Source organism: Lissotriton helveticus, chromosome 11 (genome assembly GCF_964261635.1).
Source record: "Lissotriton helveticus chromosome 11, aLisHel1.1, whole genome shotgun sequence".
Lineage (NCBI taxonomy): Eukaryota > Metazoa > Chordata > Amphibia > Caudata > Salamandridae > Lissotriton > Lissotriton helveticus.
The window spans coordinates 310,335,299-310,354,132 of NC_136072.1; the positions used below are offsets into that span (position 1 = coordinate 310,335,299).

Consider the following 18,834-nt stretch of genomic DNA (forward strand, 5'->3'; position numbering starts at 1 on the left):
GTATTTTACCACACAATCCTATTGTGTGGTAAAATACCGAATTCAGGTGTGCATGCACATCTGTGCATGCACACCTGTGCAATGTGACACACAGACATGCTCTTAGGGCATGTATGTGTGCCACATATCACACAAGCCTGTACTTGGGGTGCTAGAGGGTGTCAAAGTGACACCCCCTGCACCCTTGCAGGATTCCGTATTTTTTTTCGGTATTTCCCATTGATTCCTATGGGCTTCAAAGCCCATAGGAATCAATGGGAAATACCGATTCTGTATTTACAGAATCGGTAAATACCGAATGTTACAGATTCGGTAATTCTGAATTAAAAATTACCTACATCTGCCTCCTTCCTATTTACCTACTATTAAATACCGAATCGGTAAAATTTGGTATTTAAGAGTAGGTAAATCGGAATTACCTACATCTAGCCCCTGGTGGCTAAGATACCACCCCAAACACAGTTATAGTATTATTATTATTTATTAAACGCACATTCACCGCACCATCTTACCTATAGGGGCAAAAATAAAAGGCATAAACAAAATCAAAAGGCACAAGAACTATGTAATTGTGAAGAGGCGGCAGTCTGAAATAGGCATCAGGACCAGATGATTGTTCTTATAACCTTTTTAAAAGCACCAAAATCACAAATAGATAGTATGTTCAAGGGCAATTAATTCCAGGTTTTAGGTCCAAGTACTCAAAAACTTTCTTCAGCCCATATTTTCTTGCCCCATGGGTTCTAGAACAAGAGAGCTGTGCTAGAGTGAAGAGCCTTTTCCTGGTAAAAATGGGGAAACCAATTGTGTTAAGAATAAGGGACCTATCTTTTAATTGGCACTGTGCGCCAGACCTGCTCATTTCAGGGTGGGTGTGTGTGTGTGTGTGTCTGTGTCTGTGTCTGTGTTATTCGCTTCCTGGCAATGTGGGACAGGAGATGTGCACTGCGTGTGGGTGAATGTGTGCGCTCACATGGGAGAATCCCCTGCGCGTGCCCATCCCCTGTCTCACATTCCCAGGAAGTGGCTGACAAAAGATGCTTCGCACTGCGTACACCAGCTCGACCTAAAAACGGACTCCCAAATTTCTTGGGTAGGTCAACGGTCCAGAGATTCCCGTTGCTACCTACTATAATAACGTCAGTTTTATCTCCATTGAACTTTGGAAAATTCTTGGTCATCCAGTATTGACTTCCCAGGAAGAAATTCTTTGAGGTTTTTCATGTAATTTGTCTAGCCTTGATCGAATTTAAGCAGGAGCTGTGAATCATCAGCATATGAGTAATTTTCAGAGATGTAAGATCATATCAAAGTGCTTAGAGACTTCTTCCTGTTCTTCTTGGACAGCTTCAGAAGCACTTTCTTTGAGCCGTTCTTGGAAGCTGGCACAGCCGTGCTTGGTTCAGGAAGAATCGAAAATGAGCACTTGCAGTGAGATCAAGAGGCTGTACATACAAGTTAAATAAAATGGGACATAAGGCTGAACCCTGACAAAATGTAAGAGAATAAGTTTAGGTGACTAACATAAGCCCGTGCTTACAAAATGTATTCAACCAACTAAAAAAGAGGAGAACCAGGAGAGGGCATATCTTCTTAATCCTGTGACAATGGCTGTTGAGCAAATTAGTTTTAGATTCCCTAAGCAAATGCTTCATCCAACAAGGTGGAAACTGCTACTAGCAGTACTTCAGTCCCATGCTTTGGTCAAAACCTGCATGGTGATTATCCAGAATCTGTTTTTTCTTAAGTGTTTTTTACTGTAAGGTGCACTATAAGGTAGAATGGGGTCTTGTGGCCAGTGTTAACCACTGGGATCAGTTCAGGCTTTCTCTACTAACTTGAAAACTCTGGTCTTTATTATTAAGGATTTAGTCTAAACATCACTGAAAGACAGCCAAATAGAACCCAACAATGTTTCAACTTGGGTGTAGTTTCATTACAATACTGGGACCTAGAAGTTATTTAAAAACCTTTCTCTATCACAGCCTTTTATGCAACACATATTCTGTAATAATCATCAAGTGTGCCACAAGCACAATAGTGGTGTTTTCTGGCTACTAAAAATCTAGTTGCATGTCTTTTTCCAGTTAAAAGGCTGCCAGTGATCTTATTTTAGAGTCATTAGTTGCAGTTTAAGAAATTCAGTTATTGGTGATGTGTTTCAGTGACCAGTGTTAGTTTAAATGGACTACAGTTGGCAAAGATGAGTAACAACTTTTAAGTCTGTCCCCCAGTGATTGCCAAACATTACAAGTCTTTTACCTTGAAAGTGGCTGGCACCAGTTGTCACTGGGTCACCCAATGTTCCTCGGACGCCTTCTGAACCCACTGGTTTCCCAGTTGGCAGTGAATAACAGAACATTTAGGATGTGAAACTGTGATATCTTTGTAAATATAAGTGCTAGATGAACAAGTTACTAACCTTTCGTTACATCTCATCTGTTAGAGACTATGGGGTAGATTCATCAAGCATTTTTGCGAGCGCAAACGGTGCGAATCGCAAAATTCGGCCGTTTGCGCCCGCAAAAATGGCATTTGAGATTCATCAATGGTTCATGAACTCGCAATTTGAAAAATCGCAAATAATTGCGATTTCTCAAATTGCGATCGCATTTAAGGAATCTCAATTAGAGATTCCTTAAATGCTATTCATGAACCTTTTAACAATTGCGAATTCGCTATTTTTTGCCGCTATTTACCGCGAAGTCTGACATCGTGGTAAATAGCGAAAACTTAGAAAAATGCACTTTAGTACATTTTTCTAAGTTGTATGTTACACACACACATGTCCTTTGGAAATGTGTGTGCGCAGCATCAGTCTACATTGACATTTCAGGGGTGCTACAGGGTGTCCTTTGGACACCCCTGGCACCCTTGAAATCTCATCGCAATATTATTTGCGATTTCTACCGCATCCTTATTTGCGATTAGCAAATTGATAATCGCAAATAAGGAATGACTCCCCATTCATTCCTATGGGCCTTAGGCCCATAGCTATGAATGGGGAGTCATTCCTCATTTGCGATTAGCAATTTGCTAATCGCAAATAAGGAAGCTGTAGAAATCGCAAATAATATTGCGATTTCTCCGGACCCCCGCCACTCCCGGCATGATATCCTGAACATATCCTGAGTCTTCACGAGGATTTATGTAGAGGACGCTGGGCTGATCTTCCTGTGATTTTTGGAATTTGATTTGGACCCGGGGCGCCGAAGATACGGCGATTCGAACTTTCGGGGTCCGCCCTTGGGGTGCGCCCGGGACTGGGTGAGGCTCTCTGGCCGTCTCGGAGTTGAACAACAACGGCAGGGGGATTGGACTTGAGGATCCCCCTCTTAAGTTTCGGTTTCGATTCTGCCTCAGACTGAGACATCTGGCAGGGGCGTCTGGCCTGGGCTGGGTCCGGCACGCGGTACGGCTGTCGGGCCTTTGACTGACTTATTCTCCTTTCAGGCTGGTCCTCTCTTAGGGGTACCCTTGCAGCGGCCTTTTGGTCCCGACGCCCTACTTTCCTGTGGCCATTTCCATCGGGTCGAGTGAGTCTCCTGGTGACGCGGTTTCCGACATGGCGGGCAGAGGGGACCGAGAGACTCGGAAGACCAGGACGCCCCTGCGTGGGGGCCCGGTCCAGTCTAACGTTATGGACCGCTACACCCATGCGAAGGGGTCCCCCGGAGCCGCCCTGCCTGGCCCAAGTGCGGTTGACCACATCGTGGACGCATCAACGGAACCGTCCTTGCAGGACATCATGGGCGCCATTTCTGGCATGAAGGAAACGATAGGTCAACAATATGAAGCTTTGGCCCACAAAATCGACACCGTGGCCATTGATGTGAACTTGATTCGGGCCGACCTATCTAAAACCAATGAGAAGGTGAAGTCATTGGATCTCAAGTCATCCAGCCTCACAGCAGACGTCTCGGAGATACAGACAGAGATTGGCAATCTCCGTAGGGTGAACGAGTTCATGACCCGGCGCTTGGAGGACTTTGAGAACAGGGCACGTCGCTGTAATGTGCGCGTGGTTGGCGTTCCGGAGAATCCAGAGCCGCACTCTGTTGATCTCCTGGTTGAGGACCTGATCCTGAACTACCTCTCTCCGTCTGGGCTGAGTAAGTTCTTTGCAGTGGAGCGTGCCCATCGTGTTCCGGGAGGCCAGGGTAAGCCTGGCGCCCCGCCGAGGCCTATTGTTGCGAAACTCTTCCACTATAGGGATCGGGACGCTATCGTGCAGGCATCGCGTGTGAAGGGCCCGGTGGCCTTTGAGAATGCCACGGTGAACTTTTATCCGGACTTTTCTCAACAGGTGCAGAAACAGCGTATGGGCTTCCGTGGAGTCAAGAAGCGTCTCCGGGACATGGGACTGCGCTACGCTATGCTTTTTCCGACCAGGCTGCGAGTTGAGTACAATGAACGAACCTTCTTCTTTGATCGGCCTGATTCTGTGAATGACTGGCTGGACTCCCTGCCGGACCGACCTCCTGCAGCTGAGTCCGCCGCCCACCCGGGTGGTGCTGAGGGTGGTGTAGAGAGCTGAACTGTTTGTTTATGCCCGGGTCCTCGTGTAAAGTAACTTCTTCTGGGATTCTATGCCTAAGTGCCTCTGCTGTCTGAGTGTTTTCTTTGTTATTTTTCTTGTTGGGGTGGCGGGTGGGTCAGAGCCTTTCCTCCTCCGGGGTCTTTTTGTAGAATGGGGGTTCTTGGGCGACAGGCACACTGCATGTTGGGGTGGCTTTTTAGCTTCTTGCAGGGGTGCAGGGTGGGGGGTGTTTTCTCGATTGTTGGGGGTGGGTGGATGGGAAGTTTGATGTTTGTGTGTTGTGTTCTCAAGGCGATTCTACCTTGCTAATGATGTTTTTTATGTCATGCTCATTTTTTTTTTTTTTTTTTTTTTTTTTTTATTTAAGGGGATTTTGTATAGCGCACTGTCACCGGAGGTATCATGGCGCTGAAAGGGTGCTGAGGAAACAGAGGGAATTTAGCGGGATTGTGGGAAAAGCCAGGTTTTTAATGATTTGCAAAATTGAATGAGAGTACCGGAAGTCCTAACTGAGAGGGGAAGAGAGTTCCAAAGTTTGGGGCCGAGAAAGGCAAATCTTCGACCCCCAGATCTACAGAGTTTGAAGGGAGGGACCACCAGAAGATGTAAGTGAAGTGATCTAAGGTTACGTGAGGGACAGTAGGGGCAGATAAGGGATTTCAGAAAGGCGGGACAGGAACCAGAGAGAGATTTGAAAATAAGACAGCCAACCTTAAAGGCAGCCCTTAGGCTAACCGGGAGCCAGTGTAGCTTGATAAGGAGGGGTTTGGCGGACTGCCACTTCGGAATCCCGAGGGCCAGTCTCGCCGCCTGGTTTTGAATGACTTGCAACCTATTGATGGAGCATTTGGGCAAGCCATGATAGATGGAATTTGAAAAATCCAGGCGGGAGAGAACAAGGGCCATGATGACTTGAAGCAAGGCATCGGGAGTAAGAAGGTAGGCCACCTTCCTGATCCTGCGCAGTTGGAACATGCAGGAGGAAACCACTGTCCCCACCTGCGGCCCCAGAGAGAGCCCGGCGTCAATAGTGACCCCGAGGCTTTTCACCGAGGTTACCGGGGAGGGAGGAGAGCCAAGCTCTGTCGGCCAGAAATATGGACCCCAGTGGACGGCGCTCCTACCCGGCAGGAGGAGCTCCGTCTTACCGGGGTTCAATTTCAGCTGGTTCTGACACATCCACTGAAAGATATGGGACATGACTGCCTGAAAAGTAGGAATAGAAGAAGGAGAGTTAAGAGAGAAAATGAGTTGTAGGTCGTCCGCGTAATTGAAGACGCGGACGTCCCACTGCCTCAGAGAAGAGAGAAGAGGGCGAAGATAGAGATTGAAAAGAAGAGGGGATAGAGAGGAGCCCTGAGGGACCCCACAAGGCAGATGTTCCCTAGGGGCCCTAAATGTACCTAGGCTGAGGGACTGGGATCTCCCCATAAGGAAAGATTTCACCCAGGCCAGCGCCAGGCCCTGGATGCCGGCCTGTTCGACACGGTGGAGGAGGATGTTATGGTCCACCGTGTCGAAAGCGGCCGACAGATCTAGTAAAACCAGGGCCTGGGAGGTACCCTTGTCAGCTCCGTCTCTCAAGGTGTCTAGGACAGCCAGGATCACAGCCTCCGTAGAATGACCAGGGCGGAAGCCGGCCTGGTTGGCCTCGAGAAAGATGGAACTCTCGATGAACCCCGAGAGACAGGCAGTGACATGGGCTTCCAAGATTTTTGAGAAAAAAGGTAAGAGAGAGATAGGACGATAGTTTGCCGGGACGGCAGGGTCGGCTCCAGGCTTCTTCAACAGAGGCACTAGAACGGCCTCCTTGAAGGAGCTGGGTACCGTCCCGGAAAGAAGAGAAGAATTGAGCAGAGGAAGGATACAGTCGGGTAGAGAGTGGCAGATGTCGCAAAGTATGGAAGGTGGACAGTGGTCGTCAGGGGAGCCAGACTTGATCCGGGCAGCCAGGTTGGCTAAAGATCTGGCATCTAGTGGGGGAAGCTGGGTGATAGAGAAAGCATTATGAGGGGGTGTGATGGGAACAGCATCCAATGAAGTGACCGGGATAGTGCCCTTAATCAAAACAATCTTCTGTAAAAAAAAGGTGCTAAGTGCATTGCAAGATTCCTGGGTAGGGGCCTGGGACAAAAGCGTTCTGGCGTCAGACGTGAACTCGTCCAGAACTCTAAAGATCTCCTTCGACTTACAGGGAGCTGACAGGATACGCTCGGAGACATAGGCTTTCTTGGCTGCAGAGATAGCAGATTTGTACCTGTTACGAGCTGCCACATAGATATCTCTACTTGACGGGCAGTAGTCTCTTCTCCATCTGCGTTCGAATTGACGAAGTTCTAACTGTAAAGTTTTGAGGAGTGGAGTAAACCATTTATGAGAATGGTTATGACGAGAGCGAGGGAACTTGGTTAGTGGGGCAAAGATATCGCTGGCTGATATGAGCCAGTTAGAGACTTGCCCATCTAGCTCATTAATGTCAGGGTTATTGGGGGGAGGCGGACGTGTGTGAGACAGATGAGTTAGCAGTTTGGAAGAGTCGACGGCCTTCCACTTACGAGCCATGCCACCCTCCCGCGAAGGGATCCTGACCTGACCAGCCATCGAGATGGTGGTATCGATGAGGCGGTGGTCCGACCACACGCAGGGTGTAATAAGCGGGTGGGAGGGCTTCACCCCATAGACCCAGATATGATCAAGTATATGGCCACCACTATGGGTGGGGGAGGTGACTAACTGGCTGAAGTTCAGGCTCGAGAGACCTTCAAACAATTCGAGAGCATGGGGGCCGGCGTCCCTGTGCTGAAACCAATAATTAAAATCCCCAGCAATAACTATGCGAGGAGAAGAGGTAGCAATGCTAGCAAGCTGCTCAATAAACAGTGCGGGGAAAGAGGGCATGGATTGTGGGGGGCGGTAAAGTACCATAAAGGTAACAGCGCCCACCTCAGTTCCAAGACTGAAGACAAGATTATCTACATCGGGAAAAATCATGGAAGTGGGGGTGATAACCTGAATATCCTTACGTATTACCGCCGCGACCCCTCCTCCAGGGCGACCCCCATGGCGGTTGGTGTTAAGCAGGCAGTAGTCAGGAGGTAATGCTGCCAGTATGTCCGGGAGGGAGTCGTCCGTAAGCCAGGTCTCAGAAAGTAGAAGAACGTCAGGTCTTTCAGTCGTAAGTAGATGGAAAATATCAGTTTGATGCCTGACTAAAGAACGAGTGTTCAAATATAGTAGGCGGATCTGCGACTCAGGAATAGTGAGGGAAGTGGGAGGAGTGAGTGGGCCAAGGTGGGGGGGGTAGATTACCAGTGATTCCTAAAGTAGTGATCCGCGTCCAGATGTCAAACGGTAGGGGGCAGTCAGCAGCTCGAAGGTGCATCAGGGCGGGGGAAGAGTAGGAGATGGTAGTATCCACATCCCTAGGCCCTAGGCCCGTCCTGGCGCGGACGGGCGCAGACGGGCTTGACTCTGGTGCGACTCCGGCGCGCCTACGTCGCGCCCGCTGCGCTCGTCCGCTGCGCTGACGCATGGGGCCCGTCTAAATAGGCGATGACGCCGAGGGGGAGGAGTCAGGAGGGCGGGGTGGGGGAGGAAAGTTAAAACACAAGGTGTGCCACTCACCACTAGTAGTCAGCGGGGGAAATGAAGAAATGAAGTTTTAAAGCTGCTAGCACTCAGCAGCAGAGAGGCAAGCAGAACAAAGTTAAAAATACAAGGCTTCACAGCGCTCAGCGCGCTAAACCTCTGCCCTCTGCCACAGGGCTTTGGTAAATCGCGAGGCAAAAAGTGGGCGGAGCCTAAATAGGCGATGACGCCGAGGGGGAGGAGTCAGGAGGGCGGGGTGGGGGAGGAAAGTTAAAACACAAGGTGTGCCACTCACCGCTAGTAGTCAGCGGGGGAAATGAAGAAATGAAGTTTTAAAGCTGCTAGCACTCAGCAGCAGAGAGGCAAGCAGAACAAAGTTAAAAAATACAAGGCTTCACAGCGCTCAGCGCGCTAAACCTCTGCCCTCTGCCACAGGGCTTTGGTAAATCGCGAGGCAAAAAGTGGGCGGAGCCTAAATAGGCGATGACGCCGAGGGGGAGGAGTCAGGTGGGCGGGGTGGGGGAGGAAAGTTAAAACACAAGGTGTGCCACTCACCGCTAGTAGTCAGCGGGGGAAATGAAGAAATGAAGTTTTAAAGCTGCTAGCACTCAGCAGCAGAGAGGCAAGCTGAACAAAGTTAAAAATACAAGGCTTCACAGCGCTCAGCGCGCTAAACCTCTGCCCTCTGCCACAGGGCTTTGGTAAATCGCGAGGCAAAAAGTGGGCGGAGCCTAAATAGGCGATGACGCCGAGGGGGAGGAGTCAGGAGGGCGGGGTGGGGGAGGAAAGTTAAAACACAAGGTGTGCCACTCACCGCTAGTAGTCAGCGGGGGAAATGAAGAAATGAAGTTTTAAAGCTGCTAGCACTCAGCAGCAGAGAGGCAAGCAGAACAAAGTTAAAAATACAAGGCTTCACAGCGCTCAGCGCGCTAAACCTCTGCCACAGGGCTTTGGTAAATCGCGAGGCAAAAGTGGGCGGAGCCTAAATAGGCGATGACGCCGAGGGGGAGGAGTCAGGAGGGCGGGGTGGGGGAGGAAAGTTAAAACACAAGGTGTGCCACTCACCGCTAGTAGTCAGCAGTCATTGGAGGGGGGTTGCGGCGTTGCTGTATGGGATGGGGGGTAGCGGGTTGAGGTTTATTTCGTGGAATGTTAATGGTCTGGGGGATCGTATTAAGCGGGGTGTGGTGTTGCGATGTATACGACGTTTGTCTCCAGATATTGTTTTTCTACAAGAGACTCATTTGGTAGGCAATACATGTCGTGCAATGAATAGGTGGGGGTATCGCCTCGCCGCACATTCGGGGTTTACCACGGGTTCCAGGGGGGTGGGTATCCTTGTTCGGGCTTCCCTCCCCCTAGCTATTGATGATGTGGTCCTTGATGATCGGGGGCGTTACGCCGCCCTCGTGGGTCGCTATGAGGGTCGAACCCTTTCCATGTTTGCCGTTTATGTGCCCCCCGGTCTACAGACCTCTACCTTTTCCGATTTGGGCCGTGTGTTATTGAACCTCCCTGATAGTACTCTCTTCATAGCAGGTGACTTTAATTCTGTGCTCTCCGGTCTACATGATCGTCACCCCCCTAGGGACACCCCTTTGGCCCAACAGTGGCTGGGTGGGTTTCTGGATACGTTCGGCTTGGTGGATTGCTGGAGACTTATGCATCCTACTCAGCTTCAATACACTTTCCACTCTGGGGCCCATGGGAGTCTGTCTAGACTGGATTATTTCCTGATGCCTGCGGCGCAGTCGCCAGCGGTTCGTGAGATTAGGCACCTCCCCCGGGGCATCTCTGATCATTCCCCGCTCTGGCTTTGTTTTGAGGTGGGGGTGGAGGTGGCAGGCCGGGTGGCTCCTATCAGCCCATGGTACCTCACCTCCCCCGAGACCCGCAATCTCTTGATTAAGTCTTTGTACAATTATTTTTTAGACAACGAGGGTTCCGTCTCCTCGGCTGTATCCCTGTGGGAGGCCTTTAAGACAGTGATTCGCGGGCAGGCCCTTTCCCTTATTGCCGAAGCCAAAAGGGCGAGGAATCGGGAGGTGGTAGACCTTGAGAGGGAGATTGCTGAGATAGAGGCTGACCTAGAATCGAATGTTACATCTGCTAAACTCCACGCCCTGGGTCTGAAACAATTTGCTTATAAGTCTTTGGTCACAGATGCGGCTAAACTGATGTTTCGGGAGCAACAGGGTCGTTTGTATGATGTGGGGGACAAGGCGGGTAAATTACTGGCATGGTTGGATAAGACGGAGAGGGCGAATCGTGTGGTGCCTGTGATTCAGACTTCGAGTGGCGTGGGGGTGACAGACCCGGTTGGAATAGTTGAATGTTTTGCGGATTATTTTCGTGCGGTTTATACCCCTGTGTCTGAACGGGATGTTGATGACTCTCGCCTTTTGTTGCGTGATATAGCTCTGCCCAGTGTTTCCGATTTAGACCGAGTATCTTTGGAGTCCCCTTTTACTACGGACGAGATAGCGACGGCCATTCGCTCACTCCGATCGGGCAAAGCTTTGGGCCCGAATGGATTGCCAATTGAATTGTACAAGTTACGTCCTGACAGGGTGGCGCCCTATCTTCGTACCATGTTTTTGGAATCCTGCGAACGGGGTATTCTCCCATATGATCAGCGTTTGGCTACGATAGTTGTTATTCCCAAAGAAGGTAAACCTCGGGACCTTTGTTCGTCTTACAGGCCCATTTCCCTGTTGAATGTTGAACCCAAGGTCCTGGCTAAGCTCCTGGCAACCCGCCTCTTGACGGTCATTAGTGGCTTGGTTCATCCAGATCAATCCGGATTTATCCCACATCGCAACACGGCTCTTAACCTACGTCGTCTCCATGGCGCTGTTGCGAGGGCGGGGCTTCTGACGGAGCCGGCCATTTTGGCTTCGCTGGACGCCTCGATGGCCTTTGACACGGTAGAGTGGCCCTATCTTTGGGCAGCTCTTGAGAAATTCGGTTTTGGTCCTGAGTTTATTGGTTGGGTGAAGTTGTTATACGCCGAACCCTTGGCACAGGTAGTGGTAAACGGTCGAGTTTCTATCCCCTTCTGTCTTGGTAGGGGGACCCGTCAGGGATGCCCCCTGTCTCCGTTGCTTTTCGCGCTTGCTCTGGAACCGTTGGCTGCGTGGCTTCGATGGGAACCTTCACTCAAAGGGATCCGTTGGTCACCGGATTTTGAAGACCGCGTCTCGCTTTATGCGGATGACATTCTTCTGTATCTTACTTCCCCGCGTAAATCTTTAAATGTCTTATTTGACGTTCTTACTTCGTTTGGTGCTAACTCGGGTCTGGTTATTAACTGGGCTAAGTCCTGTGTATATGTTCTTTCGGGTGTTTTGCCCCCATTACCGGACAGGTTTCCTATCCAGGTTGTCCAATCTGGCTTCAAGTATTTGGGGATTTTTATTATGCTGGACTCCTCACTCCGGTTCGAGCGTAACCTCCTCCCCCCGCTTCTTAGACTGCGACTGGATGTGGACCGTTGGCGTAAGCTACCCCTGTCTCCTCTGGGCAGGGCTGCCCTTTTTAAAATGATGTCTTTGCCGCGATTCTTATACGCGCTTCAAAATTCTTATGACGACATTCCCGCTACCTATTTCCGGGAGATCGAGAGTCTTCAAAGGCAACTGATCTGGGACGGGCGTCCACGTATCGCTCTTGCGAAACTTACTATCCCTTGGTATGACGGGGCATGGCGCTCCCCGATATCAAGAGATATTATTGGGCTGCCCAGCTGTCTGCCATTAACCACGCAATGTATTCCCCGGGTCGAGATCCGGCCTTTGAGATGGATAGACTCCAGCTGCCGGGAGGGGATTTTAATAGAGCGCTTTATTCCAGATCGGCCGGGCGCCATCTTGTGGGCCCGTCCAGGATCGCAGTCAATGTGTGGCGCGCCGCGAATGTGAGTTTGGGATGGGAGAACCGACTGACAATGGCGAACCCGCTTTATGCTTCTGAACGTTTGGGGTGTCTCTGGTCTACTAAGGGCTTTGACCGCTGGGATATGATTGGGATATGTAAAGTGGGTGACGTCTGTGTGCAGGGTAGAGTGAAGTCTTTCCAGGCCCTTAAGGCAGAATATGACTTGAGTGATAGAGAGTTTTTTCGGTATTTGCAGGTCCGGCATGCCCTGGCCTCAGTTCTGACTCCTGATGTGACCCTGCCCGAGTCCTCTCCCCTTGAGGATCGTATACTGGATGGACACCTGCCCGATAGCACTATCTCCCTTATCTACAAGAAACTGATTAATAATCGCGCTGACTTATTGGTGCGACTTAGGGAGGTTTGGGTCGGTGACGGATTGGACTTGGATGACGAGGATTGGCAGTCGGCACTCTCTTCTCCGAAAGAGGTCGCCATCCCCGCCCGTCTCCGTTTGGTTCAACTTAAGATCCTCCACCGGGTGTATGTAACTGGTCCGCGTCTGGTTGTGATGGGTTTTTCCCCGGATGGTTTATGTAAGCGTGGTTGTGGGATGAGTGCCACATTTCTGCATATTCTTTGGGAGTGCCCGGTGGTAGCAGCCTACTGGATTGATGTGCTTGCGGTGATGACTGTTGTGACTGGTATTACCCTGCGGCCTGAGGCCCGACGTTGCCTGTTGAACGTGTGGGAACCCACCGACTATTCTGTGGCCCAGACCAGATGGGCGACCTTGGGATACATGGTCGCGAAGCGGGACATTGCGCAACTTTGGGGCGCATCCAGACCTCCCGAAGTTTCGGTGTGGGAGGATAACATGGACTGGTCCATGTTCCGAGAGAAGACCGTCTATGTGGCTAGGGGCAGACCCAGGGCGTGGACGAAGATTTGGGGTCAATGGAATGCATATCGTGGAGATATTTGTGCCCCTCCCTTGGTTGACACTCCAGATGTGACCTTATCTCCCTAGGCTGACGTTCCCGAAAATTTTCATATGGTTTTAGGATTTTCCTGCCCTCCCCGCTGGACCCCCCCCCCCGGCCATGCCGAGTTTCATTGCTTTGCTTTTGTCTTCCTGATTGGTTGCTTTCCCCTCCGCCTCCTGGGCTGACTTGATTACTGTGCATTCGCCTTGTTTAGAGTTTGTTGTTTTTATGATTAATATAAAAATTGTTATGTCCTGTCCTATGCTTCGAGCAATAATTGGTACCTTTCTTGTGCCCGGCCACGGGAATGTTCGTTCGCTACTTATGTTGTGCGTTGCTATTAGCGGCCAGCCCGTGTGGTTGTAGGCCCATCTCTGTAACTCTTATTTTATTGCTCCAATAAAAGTTTTTAATAAAAAAATAATAATAATATTGCGATTTCTACATGAATCCCGTTTTACGAGTCCTTAATAGCGATTTCTTAATAATCTCTATTAAGGACTCGCAAATCCGGACATTGATGAATCTGGGGGTTTATCTAGCCGCTGATTCCTTACCTTTACAATATTCCCCAGGCGTCAGACTGGATCGGTAAGTCTTGAGCAGTACCTCTGCATGCTGGCAGGTGGCTCCAATCAGCTTTGCACCGGATGTGACGTATGGATTTTTTATATCAGTTTCTTTATGTTACTATTTCTGAGCCAGAAGCACGGATCCATGTCAAAAGGTTGATTGACCAGTCTGCAGATACCAAGGGCCTACAGGGATGTTTTAGGTATTGGAACCGGCTAGCAGAATAGCGAGGATGGGAGGGTTGGAAAGGAATCTGTAGCTAGAAATTCCCTTCCAGATAACTTGTTTTGCAGTTTGAATCTTATTCTGCATTATTTCGCCATCTGGTGGTTGGGTCGGGAATTCTCCACTCTTTTGAAGTCCTCCTTCTATTTTTAGGTCTCGCCTCGCGTTGCAGTGCGCATGCGCTGCTCGCTCAGCGAAATATATTGTGGATGAGGGATTTTCAGAAGGGGACTTAAAGCCCATCCCCTCATTTTCATTGGCTGGCATCACCGTTTATGCTAAACGGTGGGCTACCATTGAAAATTAGGTTTTTTTGATGCCACCCTTTCGCCTTTTCGTCCAGCCCATCCGGGCAGGGTCGTCTGCTTTGTGGCTGTCGCAAAGCAGATTCTTATCTGTGTCGGGCCATCTTGTTATAATTAGCAGTCTCAAGTTACTTGTATCTGTGATAGCCTTTTACAGAATTTGGTTCCACTTCCTTCCCCATTCTCTTTGACTTAAACTGCTTTTCCTTCTATATTCCAAACTATCAGCCAATCATTGCATTTAAAGGTTTTCCATACGCCATCTGTTGTTCTCTACCTGTAAGTACTGTGGATGGGGCAAATTAATATATACCCAGCGACTGTTTACTGAACACGCATTTTACGTAGCATAAACGTAGAAAATCTCTGCATTGCTTTTGAACATGTTTGGTTTTTAAAATCGTAAATGTTCAATAGTTTTTGTTGTTTAATTTCTTCAATTGCACAACACTTCTACAGAATGGCATATTAGCTCTTCAGCTCAATGCCCTGTCAGTCACCGAGAGAAATCAGGGCCTTTGCTCTCCCCTCCTTGTGCATAGCACAAGGGCTTCAGTTGGGGCGATGCCCCCATGTACACAGATTTCATAGCAGCCCTTGCAGCAGTGGAGTTGTGCACACCGCTGACACTGAGGAGATCTGCACTCAGGCTGTGCCGAGCTCAGGGCGTTACCTGCACCTCTACGTTACTTGTGTGCACTTCCATGGGCATCACCTGATAGTTTCACACTGTGGTCACAGCCAACAGCTTCGGCATCCTTTAGAGTGTGTGTACACACACAAGGTCTGTGTGTGGTGTGTGTGTGTGTGTGTCTCCCCGTGTCCCCATCTGTTTGACTAAATGTAGTGTTAATATTCAGTGTATGTGTGGAGTGAGTGTTTTGTTTACACCCTCACTCTTTTTATTCGTTCTTTTTTTTACTTTAAAGAGCGCGGCGCCGTCTTAACGGACACCGCGCTATGCAATGCAATAGGTGCTGCTTTTGGTATTGCAAATAACAGTGGCTTTTAATTTTTTGAAAGGCATTGCCGTTTAGAATGCCAATAGCTCCAAAATTCGCAGTTGCAATACCTATTGCATTGTAAATGCTTCTTGTTTTTAGTTGTTGGTGGGAATCAACCCTGTGCATAGATTTTGAGGCAGTTTGTTGCTCTGGAGGTGGTTGGGTTGAAGATGAGCATTAATCGGTAAACAGATGTTGTAAAATATTTTGTCCCACTTGTGCTTCCTAGTTCATTTGTAAGTCTATACAAAAATGTTTTGTGAACAGATGACCATGTTGCTACCAAGCAAATTTCCTGCAAGGTTGCAATTGCTAGAAACGCAATGGTTGCTCTCTTCTTTCTCGTAGAATGTGCTCTAGGTGCTAAACTCCATTTTTCTCCAGCATGTGTGTGGAGCAGCTGAATAGGTTGTGCTATCCATCTTGCACTTGTTTTCTTAGTATTGCCCATTCCAGAAAACGTTTTGAAAATTAGACAAATCGTTGCTTAGTCTTTCTGTTTGGTTTTGTCTTTTCAATAAAATATATTATGGCGCATCTTGCACCCAATGTGTGCCCTTTTCTTTCTGCGTGTGTCTTTGTTGTTTGGAAAATAGACGGGGGTTGGGAGGAAGGCTTTCAATGTCAATCAAATCGCTTTCAACTCCAACAATTTGATGTGTAGGTGAAACTCAACCAGAGCCCTCCGATGTCCACATCTCTCAAAGGCCTCCCCAACGCAGGAGTGATTTATCTGTCAACACTGTGAGCTCTGGGTGGGGAAGGGAGAGGGGTCTGCCGGTAATCCAATCATGGTTTGTCAGCCACCACTACAGATCTTTTGCAGTGCCCTCCGATATCTGGACTAGGTAGGAGAGATTCCCCTGGTGCTACGCCCACTGGGACATGAGATGGCACTGCAGAGCCCGCATAGGCTATCAATCATACTTCAACAGGCACGTGTGGGGCAATGGTGAGTCCCAACGAGCGGGCGGTGGCCCTACTTTGCTTGAAGCACTGGAGCGCTGAATTGGCCTTGTCACTGGCTGAACAAGCTAGTGCTGTTGAAGGGCATGGCCTTAATAGATATGTTATGTTATATGTTTTGTGCTATTGTATGTTAACTTGTATGGTGCAACTTATCACTTGTGAGCGTATCGAAGCACTGGAGCTGGTGTGTAGGCTTAAGACGAAGGATGTTGGGTGTCAGGCCCCATAGAATTATTTGAAAATCCAGGTCTTAAGCTTCTTGTGGAATTCAAAAAGTGAGGAGGAGGCCCTGATGTGTTGAGACAGGTTGTTCCAGGTCTTGGGTGCGATGTAGTAGAATGCTTGACCTCCCATTCTTCTGTTTAGGTCTCGCACCAGGCGACGCAGCGCGAAACGCTGTCGCCAGCGAGATCTATTGTTGCTGACTTGCCTCGGAAGGGAGATGGGCACGCGCAGGGCGAATGGAGGTCGTGAACGCGCACGTACAGCCACACGGTCTGCACATCTCCTGTCCCCGTTCCGTCCTCGCAAGCCAGCATGCAGTTTCACTTTCTATTTTTTTTTATGCGCACGTGCGCTCAGTTTAACATAATTGCCTTCTGGCCCCCAAAAGGGGCTTTTAAATAAACTCAGTCCATCGTTGGAGCGGCCCGCATTGGCGAGTCTGCTCAGGAAATAAACCTGGACACTCTGCCTTCATTGGCACAACCACTGGTCAAACGGAGAATCCCCCACTCACCCGGTCTGCGGGGGGACTCCTCCTCTGGTGCCATCCTCCTGAACGGCGGCTGGCTGCGGCGTGCTTACGGAGCACTCCAGCTCCTCTGTACTTCTGCCAGCACGACGCGGGGCTCTCTCCTCAGTCATGGGAGCCTCGCACTGCTATCTGCGGATCTTCACCCGGGCCCCCTCCTGAGACCAGGGCTCCCTCTTCACCACGGGAGCCCCGGAAGGGCACAGGCGCTGCCTGCACCGGCCGCACGCACCGCCACTGGGCACGAGCCGCAGGACACGCGAAAGTTACAGGTACTGCGCATGCGCGGGCAGCCCTCTCCCTCTCAGGTTACCTCTCCGACCCGAATGTGGAGCTGCTTTCTGTTCTGCATTTTCTACATGTTCGCGTCCTGCGTGCACCACGTGACCATTTCTGCCGGCTTTTTACTTTCGCCCTTCCCAGCCCCAGTGTACCTGCCGGACTCACGTAGGCGCTGCACTCTTCCCGTAGTGAGGATTCATTCCTTTCGCAGATTGCCAGCAACAATTTTCAGATTGATATCCCCATAGACAGCAAGTGTCCACGCTGCCCCGCCCGATAATTTGTTTTATCCAGTATTATGGGTGTCTCTCATAGATTCACATGCCTGAATCATTCCCCGTCGTCGAGATGCGAGTCCCCGGTACATAGAAAAGTAATGTCCTATAGACATACATAGAGAAAAGTAGGCCTAAGGGCCTTGCCTTAGTAGCCTATCTATGTCCTTTTGTAAAAAGGACCAAATTCCTGAAGGTAGTCAATCAGCTACCACCTCCCTCTAGAACCTTCCTGCCAGGAGCCTCAGTCTCTCAGATTTTCTACCGCACGTTGTGCTAGGGAGTCTCCACCTGAGTTCTCCTCAGGTTTCTTCGATTTGCTTGGATATTTTCTTCAACAAACAACAATGGCTGATCAGCAGAAGAAAGGTCTGTTCAGAGCCTGTTCATCTCGTGGTAAGAAGAGACTGCACGTCGATGACGAGCATGAAACTTGCCTCTACTGTCTTTACCCTGACCATTCTCCTAAAGAATGTAGGATTTGTAGAACATTCTCTACTAAGACTCTTAAAGACAGAGAAGGGAGACTGCTCCTCTGGTTGAACAGACTTAAAACCAGAGATGATGATGTCCTGTCCTCAGAGGGCAGTGAAATGGCTTCAGTGTCATCAAAACTGTCCTTGAAGAGGCCAAGGGATGCTTCCCCTAGCCCTACAGACGTTCCTCCTAAAAAGACTGCCACAAAGTCTTCTGAGGTAAAATCTGTCAAGTCTGTGAAGGATGTTCCCACCTTCAGAAAACCGACGCAGTCATCGTCGACGAGTTCGTCGACGTTTCATTCAAGAAAAACCACATATGTCTCCGCATCGACGGTGTCGACGACAATGGCGTCATCAGCCTCTTCATCGACGACGACGACCACTCAATCGTTGACGACGGGTAAGCCACTGTCATCGATTGTACTTATAAAACAGCAATCGACTCATCAAGGTTCCGTCGACGTCATCGTCGACGACGAGGCAAAAACCGTCGACACCTATACCGTCGACGAAGACGCCATCGACATCTGGCGCACCGTCGACGAAGACATCGACGACGGTAAAGACATCGACGTCAAAGTTACCGTCGACGAGTACGCCGCCGACGCCGAAAGCATCGTCGACGACAACACCGCCGACGACCACGCCGTCGGCGAAGGAACCGTCGACGACCACATCGTCGACCATTGAAAAACGATCGACGTCAGCACCGTCGACGACACCGATGTCGTCGACGACAACATCGTCGACGCCATGGAAAAAATCTGAATTAATACCATCAAAAAAGATTACTAAAAACCCTATTACGCCAGATTTAACATCTCCAAGTAGGGTACAGAGATTACCCCCATCTTGTCTGCTACAAGATGATGACTCTGAAGATGACCAAATCGATCAGGCTACTAGTCCATCGGATCTAATTGTAAAATTCCAGAGCACAGATGAAGATGGCGATTACGTCATTTTTACGGAAGAAAC

The 18,834-nt window shown here is 49.6% G+C and overlaps 1 protein-coding gene across 2 annotated transcripts in view; it reads left to right on the forward strand.

Moving 5' to 3' along the window:
• Window positions 1-18,834, forward strand: part of POLR2D (RNA polymerase II subunit D) — a 616,144-nt gene that overhangs the window by 530,325 nt on the left and 66,985 nt on the right. The window lies entirely within an intron of this gene.